Raw genomic sequence first — 10,126 nt, forward strand, 5'->3', positions numbered from 1 at the left:
GCAAAACCATCTGAAGCACCTTCTAGTGGAATTGTCATCTTGCTGAGTTTAGTTTGTAAAACAACCTGCCAGACATGAAAAAAACTGTAAGCATGCCAGCATATAGGCTCAGAGCACCGCTTCTCTGGTTGATAGACCCTATAATTTTCTTTTATACTGAAGACCATGGCTTGATACCTCAGCCTCCCAAACAATTTAATGTAACATCAGTCTGAATTTTTTATCCCTAATAACACTTGTTTAAATTAGATTTTTCTCCTCTTTTCTTTCTTTAAGGTGTAGACAGGAGATTAACAGCCTTTGGATCATCCCATGACAAATAATGGCTTTCTCAGACTTTTCTGCTTTTTAAAAAATAAATAAATCTTTACTGTTGTGAAAACATCAAATATTAATACTGCTACAGTTTTAATACAGAGTCCACTAGTTGCTGATGAGTTGTTTCAAGGATGGTTTGCAATGCCCTATATGCGTGACGATAGGTAAGTATCAGTAGCTTCATTGCAGGAGGTGTGAGGCAAACCCCAGATTATGTCTTAATAATCAGTGTGTGTGTGTGTATATATATATATATATATATGTATGTATGTGTGTATATATATATATATATATGCTTTTACCAGCATATATAGTGGGACATCTAAATTAGAGTTTCCAGAGTGCACCACTTCCATTGTTCAATAAGACGTAGAGCTGGAGCTCTTTGAACGTGAGTTGGATCCTGTTGCTTGTAGCTGACCTGCAGTATCAAACCAATTGGAAATGCTCTGTGGCAGTAAGTGCCAGTTCCTTCATCTCTCTTGCTGTTTTGGGGGTGCTGGGCTCTCTGTGATGATGCAGTACTCAAAGGGAGAAGGAATCTCATCTGTCTGAAGGTTGATTTTCATGATGTCCTTTCTCACAGGTAGGGAGAAAGCAGATGTGGTGGGATCAACTTCTCTGGAAATTCCTAGAGTCCTAGTTGATCTCATGGATAGCTTTATGCAACTGCATGCTAACTCACGTGCATTTCAGTTTTCTTCCCCCATATTTTCAAGACCGAGCAACTGAAGATTTAGAAAGGTGATTCTATGAATTCTTGCTTCATTTTAGGCCTTCTTTATCTCTGTAGATGATACCTCTATAGCAACAGTTTTGGGGGTTTGTGTGTCGTCTTGTCTGTTGTTTTTTCTTTCCTTTTCTCCTGAAGTGATACGTAAAGAAGGGAATATACTATTTCTGTGAATTGTTTTGCCTGGATGCAGAGTAAGCCGGACAGCTTAGAAAAATGCAGCAGCTCTAATGGGATGCTACAGACTAGTTTTTCTCTGCACTGATGTGCCATGTTTTTAAACATGAAGTCAACCAGCAGTATTGCACTTGTGCTTCTTTCTAGTTGTCTGTGTTTCATCTTATCTCAATCAAAACCTGTTTTCTTTCAGACTAGAGCATATCCTGCTCATATAGGCTTTCATGTCAGATTTTAATGCCCTTGCGTTTAGGTCTACTGCATACAAATAACTGAAGTATTTTCAAATGGACCTCAAGTTCCACAACTGCCTAAGCTGCTGACAAGTGAAACCTGACAGCTTTTTCTCCATCATTGTGAATGCTGCAACAAGCCAAAATTGAGGCTTTGCATTTTCTCAGGGATATCCCAAACAGTAAAAGGGTTGTGGAGGAACTGTTATTTGATGGGAGAAAGATTGCCTCCCGTATTTCTGCCCCTTGTGTTGGAAGGTCAGCTTTCCAACCCTGCAGACCTTAGCTGCTGTGATGGTTTTTCATAAGTACACTCAAAAGAAAAGTGACAAGAGCACAGTGAGACAGCTGTGAAGTGTAGTAGAAGTGAAAAGAAAATAGACGTTTATGAACTTTCCTGAACTAATTCCTTTTGCCAAACCACTCCAGACAGGAAGAAGCTGGCACAGTGGTAATCTGCATCTGCAGCTCCTGAGAGAAGAAAAATGCTTCTTTGGCAAATGGAGCAAGAAACCTAGAAAATTAAGGATTAGTATGTTCATTTATAGAGAAGCAGTGAGAACACAGTAACATGAAATACAACCAAGGAGGATGCATTTAGAAGACAAAAGAGCCCTGGAAGGGAAGGTACTTAGCTTTGTTCAGAATGCAAACTATAACACGCAGTCCTTGGAACTGGTGAGTTGCACAGCTGAATGTTAAAAGAAATTAGTTCATACCACAAGAACTACACAATCTGTGCCTTGAAAACCTGAAGGTACTTTTCTTTTCTGCCAGGAGAGGAGTGGAACACTGGATCTACTTGAAAGTAAGTAACCCTCCAGCTAATTTTGTCTATCTGCTGCTAAACTTCAACAAAAATAGTCTTATTAATAAACTGAATTCCTTTCTGAAAACAGATATATCTATAAAAATGCCTTTATTCCTGCATTCTCACTAATCTGTCATTATGGACATGTTTTCTTTGGAATGGTGAACGTGGATCTGCACTAGCAAATGTGCAGTCCCTGACTCACTTCTAATAATGCTTGGTGATAGCCATACTGAAAGGTATAGAGTAAACGGCACCACATTCAGAAGACAACATGGTGCTGAAAATATCTGGACATGGTCTAACAACTAGTTCCTTTTGTCACCGATGGAGCTGGTGATCAGTAATTTGTAGGATTTGGGGTTATTTTAATCAGTGTTGTCAAACCTGGGATGAGGTGGAATTTAAAACTCTCTTATCCAGTCCAAAAGTTACTTGATATACCACTTTAGAGACTGACAACATTTTTTGCCTCTGTTATCTTCATACATTAGCTGGTTCCATGTGTGGCAGTGAGTTACCTCACTGATTGCTTATTTCCTTTCCTCAAGTCAAAGACCTCCTAAAAATAGCTTTGAAACTTGTCATCCATTTCTAGTGTGTAGGACAAGGCCTCAAGGACAAGAGTCCAAGTACTGATAGCCTGATGAATAGAGACTTGTTAGAACTTGTAGGGCACAAGCCCTGGGAGCAAAGGAACCAGCTAACTGCAGACCCCTGAGCCGTCACAGTTGAGGAGGCAAGCAGACGGACAGAGAAACAAGTAGCCAGATAAGGGAACGGATGGCGCCGATATGTAATCAAGAAAGCCGCGTAGAAAGAAACTCCCTAACCTTGGAATAAAAATTATTGCTAGGTCAAGATAAACTAGTAAGTTCCTATTGTTCTAACGGTGTGCCTTAAATATTTAACCAATCAGTGTTTTTTATGCTTAAGATTTAACCAATCAGTGTGTAATATGTAGAAGGTAGAAACATATATAATTGTAAGAAAATCACTAATAAATGGACACTTGCTTGCATCAAGCTGCGTCCCGTCTCCTCATTCGCCGCAAATTGGTGACCCCAACGTGATGCGTTTAAGGATCTAACGTGAAGGGCTCTCGAATCGCCTATCTGAGCGACATGCAGCGAATCCCACAGAACTTTGAATGATCTGCTGAAAGGAAGCAGGAGCCGGCCTGAAATCCCTCCGGAGGTGAGAGGTGAGATGTGGGAAATCTGTAACGGGGAATCAGGCTTCGTCCCCAGAAAGAGACGTATATGGACTCATAAAGGGTCTTCTAGTCAGATCAGGGAGTCCGTGCCTCAGTCTCCTCAAATGGTGACCCCTATGGTGGTGTTCCCAAGCCTTGGAAGAATAAGGACGGAAAAAAGACAGCTCATGGGAGAGGGCTGCGTTCCGGAGGAGACGGCTTGGCTGAACGATCGTCTTGCTGTCTGGACCAGGCGGACAACCTAAACTCCGAGGATAACACCTGTATTCATCGAGACAGGTGAGCAGCCAAGAAACCTTAGAGATTTTAAATATTTGAAGAAATTTTAAGAAGCTTTAGAAACCTGTACTCATTGAGACAGGCGAGCAGCCAAGAAACTTTAGAGACTTTGAAAGAAATTAAAGCGGTCAGCAGACAATTGTATGATGCTGCTGCAGAGGGGAACTCTGCGTTGGGAATGCATTTAGCACCTTGGTGGCAAATTCTGACTCCTCTTTGCCAAGTGTGGACTAATTCTACTAACGGTGCTAAACCAGAGGAAGCTGTAAATTCCACCGACAGCACGACTCTTCTCAAGACACCGTCAGCGATGGTGATTCTGTCCACACCTCCTCTGCCCCCAAAGCTTCTGTCACTGACTGCAGCGACCCTCACAACACAGGACCAAGCACGGGAACAGGACAACTCGGACAATGATTCCATTGACACTGAGAAACCTTTTGATCCAGGTCCTATAGATCTGGAAAAGGAGCTAGACCTTTCCCCCACCCCCTCGTCTCTCCTGATGCATTGATTGTATTTTGGGGGAGGGAGAAAGGGGGTCTGAGGGACTGGTGGCAGGAATGCAAGTGGGAAACACTTCAGTGATGGGTTTTGGGAGTCGCTAGGGCATGTTCAGTATTTTGTCAGACAAATCAACCTGCAGAGCGGCAGCCTGTGCAATACGAGGCTGTTAAAGGGTTAAGCAAAGCAGTGCGGGAAGGGAGGATTTATAATACATTTGCTGTGTCCCTTCCTGAAGTGATGGCAGAGCCTTATACGCTCACACTGCATGATTGGAAGTCATTGCTTTGTATGGTACTAACTGATACAGTATATGATGTGGTTATTTGATTTTTGTGAGCTATGTGTAGTGGCCTTGACTGAAAACCTTAATCGGGGAATTGCTGTTAACTATGAGCAGTTGGCTGGAGCAATTAACTGTGCCGATTCTGTGACTCAGGCAAGGTATGCCAGGGACAGCTGTTTGCAAATGAATGAGACGGCTATTAAGGCAGTCAGGATGGGGGAGTCTTGCCACAGTCTTGCAGGGTCCTAGAGAGTCACTAACTTTAATACTAACTTGATTGATTGGCTTCAGAATATTTTGCAACAAGTCGAACATCAGGAAGCTCAAGGGTTGCTTTTAAAACAACTAGCTGTGATAATGCCAATGAAAATTGTAAACGGGCAACTTTCACAATCGCAACCCCAACATGTGTCAAATGATTGTAACGCAGAACTCACAGCAGACTGTAATTCTCAGGCTGAGTTCTGGAATGCAGCATAACACATTTTTGCTTCTCTAATCTCTTCTGTAAGAATAGTACACGCTTTTAACTAGCTTAGTAAATTAGGCTGCTAGCTTGCTAAACAAAGTAATACTACAAATACTATATTTTTTTTCTGGCTTATTAACAGATGTTGATTCTGTCCATCATATGTTGCTACAGAACCGAGTTGCTATTGATTTTCATTATTAGCACAGGGACACAAGTGTGAAGACTTTGATAGGATGTGTTATGTGAATCTGAGTGACCACTGTGAATTAATTTACAAAAGTATACAAAACTTAAAAGCCTTAAAACAAAGATCTGCAACAGAGCCAGGGGCGGGATGCCTTTGGTCTCTTCTCACGGCTGGGAAACTTTGGGCCATGACTCAAAAGTATTACAGCTTTTATTATAATTACTTTAACCACCATATTGATGTTTGCCTTATGTCTCCCATGCTTTTTTTTTTTTTCCTGTATTCGGTGTTTAGTTGATTGTAACTTAAAGCAGGTCATGGTCACCCAGCTACACACACCCTTTGCCTTGTTGCAATTAACAAGCAAAAAAGAGGAGGATAGAGAATGTCTGAAGAGAGAGATAGGAGAGGAAACTGGAGAATATTTGACCTAACAAGAGATGAGAGAACAGCTAGGTATTGTGAAGGAGACTAGGAAAGATAAACATGGTTATCTAGTGTCTAATAGGTGTCTGCATGCTTGTAGTGATATATAGCTATGTAACTACATGAACGATTTCTGCCCTGAGCCTGCTGGCGCATACAGCTGCGGTTTGTGTCCGGGCTCAGAGATGTAAATAGGGGCTTCTCTGTTATGGTAAAAGTGTTTCTCTTTGCATAAAAAAGAGAAGGAATGAAGGGAATGACCCCAGAGGTATGTTCAGAGAAGGCATGCGATGTTTCGAACTTTTTGACTGAACCAGTTCTTGTTTGGTGTGCCCTTCCACCTATGTATAATGTTAATCCAAAAGAAGCTGATATTGTTTACACTTTGAATGTCGATAATTGTCTTTCTGTGGATGCTAATGTAGTAGGAGGCTATGATGGGAACGTGTCGCAGCGGTTCTGCTCTTATCCAGAGTAACAGCAGGGAAAGCATTAAAGAGTTAAATCACCTTGTTTGGTAGGCAGTTAAGAATGTGAGTCAAAATTGCCACTGCTTTTTGTTGTTGGTTCAAGGACATGGCTGTGAGGATTTTGATGGTATGTGCTGCGTGCATTTTAGGCGCCCCATTGCAGCAACATGTTATCAAAATCTGAGAAAATTTCAGCCTTTTTTGGCATCCATTCACTCAATTGGCAGTATTGTTTGTTTGCTATTACCTTGGTTGCTGTCATGTTTGCAAGGGCCCTGCAGAACATGGCAAACCTGGTACTAGCTGTTCAAAAACAAAAAGGGGAAATTGTAAAATTGTACGGAACAAAGACAGTGGGTTATTTTGACATTGATAATATGTCTTAGTTGGTTTTTTATTTGTTCTATTACTTGTGCCTTGTTTTTGCTCGATTTCAGGGGTTCTTTTTGTGCAACAGGAAGGGGGAGATGTAGGACAAGGCCTCAAGGACAAGAGTCCAAGTACTGATAGCCTGATGAACAGAGACTTGTTAGAACTTGTAGGGCACAAGCCCTGGGAGCAAAGGAACCAGCTAACTGCAGACCCCTGAGCCGTCACAGTTGAGGAGGCAAGCAGACGGACAGAGAAACAAGTAGCCAGATAAGGGAACAGATGGCGCCGATATGTAATCAAGAAAGCCACGTAGAAAGAAACTCCCTAACCTTGGAATAAAAATTATTGCTAGGTCAAGATAAACTAGTAAGTTCCTATTGTTCTAACGGTGTGCCTTAAATATTAACCAATCAGTGTTTTTTATGCTTAAGATTGGTTAAATCAGTGTGTAATATGTAGAAGGTAGAAACATATATAATTGTAAGAAAATCACTAATAAATGGACACTTGCTTGCATCAAGCTGCGTCCCGTCTCTTCATTCGCCGCACTAGTGTAAGTGCAACACAAGGTTTTCTTTAAATCTGATCAGAATACTTTTTACTCTGTGTGGAAACTATTCTGTTTTGGAGATGAATTCCATTGTTTCTATGGAAAGCTTGACTTTTCTGAGGTGGTAGTGCCCAAGATATCATTTGAAGCCAGTAAGAGCTGCAGTTATCCAGTATCACTGAAAATCAGGTTTATGTTCCTTTAAAAATATACCCCTTGCCTGCAAGAAAGATGATGATATTTTTGGCTGTTTAGCACACTGCTGAATTATCTTTAAGAGCAGTGATAGAAGCAAAATTGCAAGAGAGGCCCTAACAAAGCATGAGCAATTTGTTAATGAAATTGCATGCTGCAAGACTGTAACTCTTAAGCTAACCCACAGAACTTATGCTTGAACTTGACATTCCGAAATTAAAGGTACTGTGAGCAAGGCAATGAGGAGCCACAGGCATGAGAAACAAATGTATTGAAATGTGTCATGTTTGTGCTGTGTTCTTCACAGTTTTTGCCTGTTGGCTTTGTTTTAAGCTCTTTCAAGAGGTGGTTGTCTTCTTACCCATGTGCATAGTACCTCGTGTACGAGAATGTGAGATGTTGAGTGCTGATGGTGAAGTGAATTTTCTTTTATCAGGTATTTTGCTTACTTCATGTCAATATACTTCTTCCTTCTGCCTTCCAAGAGAATTTTTTGGTTATTTCAACCAGTAGTTTAGCTTTATTAGACTAATTATTTAGCCTCATTAAGCTAATTATTAGCTTTATTGAAATTGACATTGCCCTGAAGAGCACTGAAAGTGAGAGAGCCATAGCAGACCTGAGGCACTGGCAGGCATTGAAACAGGCCAGGGCACACCAGAGCGTTGTCCTTAGAGCTGAGGAAATGGAATTGCTTTCCTGGACAGGCTCTCTGATTCTTGCCTAGGGTTGAAGTTCCAAGGTGTGGGCCTTTCCTACAACAATGGTTGCCTTGTTGCTTCCTCTTCACCACAAAACAAGACAGAGCCATCCACCTTGGGTCTTCCCATCATCTCTGTTAGTATTCAATCTGATTTCTTCCCCCTTTAAGTGCAGACAATGTTAACTGCTAGTTGATGCACTTGTGATCATACAACTGATGTCTAATCAGATCCGTGCTTGCAGTGTTCAGAGCCCTGGGACCAGAAGTAAGACTCCTGCACAGGTACTGGGGAACCCACTAGATCACTGTGGGTCAGCTGGGTTTTGCAGCTTGACAGGGGCTAAAATGTTTTGTTGTTGTATTTTGTTTGTTGTTGTTTTGGGTAGGGGGTTTTGTTTGGTTTTGGTCCCTGTGGAGTATCAGCCCAGTCCTAACACTGAAAAAAGGTGGAGGAATTAAACTTTGATATGTCTTTGATCATTCAGACTCTGAAGAAACTCAGAACAAATCATTGCTGCATCTTTCTGTTTTCAGAACAAGGTTTTTGAGAGCAGTCAAATTCAACAATTACTGTTCTGGAAATTTAAACGGATCACTAAAATACATTAATATTTTTGCTTCCTCCTCATCAAAGTATTTGATTACCATTTGATGGTCGGAAACCTTTTGCCTCTCACTGTTGTATCCTTTGCAAAGAAAAAGTTGAGTTCAAGACCTGCCCCAGAATTCATGCCTACTTTCTAGCTCCTTTTGAGAGGTCGAGGGGTGTTAAGAGTAGCACATAGCCTACAGAGGGCATACACATAAGTGATACCAAATGCAATGTAAACTGTTTCTGAAATGTCTAAGAGCACCTCTGATGTGGAGCACAGTTCTAAGAATTAGGGCATACTATTCCTCTACAGTTCTTTGCTGTGGAAGAAATGGACAAGTCAGTGGATTAATTATGTAAAACTTGTATTTAGTTTTGCTTCCCATTAATGATGAGGATAGCATGCATGGGAATTTATTTTTACATTCAGGATTTCTTACAATTAGCCTATTTTACCAAAGTTAAGATTCAGTCCATTCTCCATCTGACTTTTCTGTTCTTATCAGCAATCCTGACACTTTACTGATGAGATATAAATATGAAATGGAAGACTCTACAAGCTCAAGTGCAGCAAAAGAGCTTTTTATAGGGCTATTTTCCACCTTAAGCTGTTCTGTTCTGCCTACCCTAAAAAACAAGCAAGCACCAGAAGAGAAGAATTAACAGCAAACAAAATGATATAAAGGGAGACATTTTTCACCTGTCCTTTTTAGAGGGGTAATTGAAAGAGACAGAAGTCAACTAAATTTAGTACACTAAACCAATGTACAGTGCTGTGAGTTCCTCAACCTAATGGATCAAATACAGTTCTTGAAATCCTTCTCATTGCAAATGCAAGGAGAGAGAATAAAAAGAGGCTTTGTTTTCAGAGTTGTTATTCAGTTAACTGTAAAATAATTTCCAAAGATAAAAAGATGTCCTTAATGCTTTACACAATGTGGATTCAGGTTGGAATCTTTTTGTTCTGCAAAAAGTTTTCATCACCAGAATCTCTTTTCTTCCTTTTTCAGGCATTTAAAACCCACATTCAGACCTGTCAAGTCTTACTCTTGGAGAATGAGACTCATTCAGTTGATTCCTGTCTCACATGTTTCTATAGATAGCCTGGATATCAGAGAGTAGAGTCGCTTTACAACAAAGTTAATCTAATGGGTTCATGGGGTCAGTAGCACAGTCCCGCTTCCTTTTGCTGCGCCCTAGTTACGTGTTCCTGCCCCCTTTGCTGTGCCAGTGTTGCTCATTCGAGCCTGTGGTGAGCTGGCTAAACCTGCGGAGTGTACATCCCTTTTTTTAAACAGGGGTCAGGGTGGCAGTGGTGTTTCTTTTCAGAAGGAAATTTTAAAGCCCCTTTTTATCTAAGAAATAAATATTTTTCCCTGGCCCATAATACTTTAATGTCATCTGTTACTGGAGTGGATGTGAATCATTCAGGTACTGGCCAAAAGTAGTTGTTGGGCAGCTCTCAATACATGTTTTGTCCTAAGAGCCCTACACTCTCTGAGAAATTCCCTTCTGCCTTCAGACAGTAGAGAATTAGCCATATACCTGATCAAGCTCCACCATTGCCCCTCATCACTGGTATTTTCCTATTGAGAAATACAC

This window comes from Falco rusticolus, unplaced genomic scaffold, assembly GCF_015220075.1.
Source record: "Falco rusticolus isolate bFalRus1 unplaced genomic scaffold, bFalRus1.pri scaffold_59_arrow_ctg1, whole genome shotgun sequence".
Lineage (NCBI taxonomy): Eukaryota > Metazoa > Chordata > Aves > Falconiformes > Falconidae > Falco > Falco rusticolus.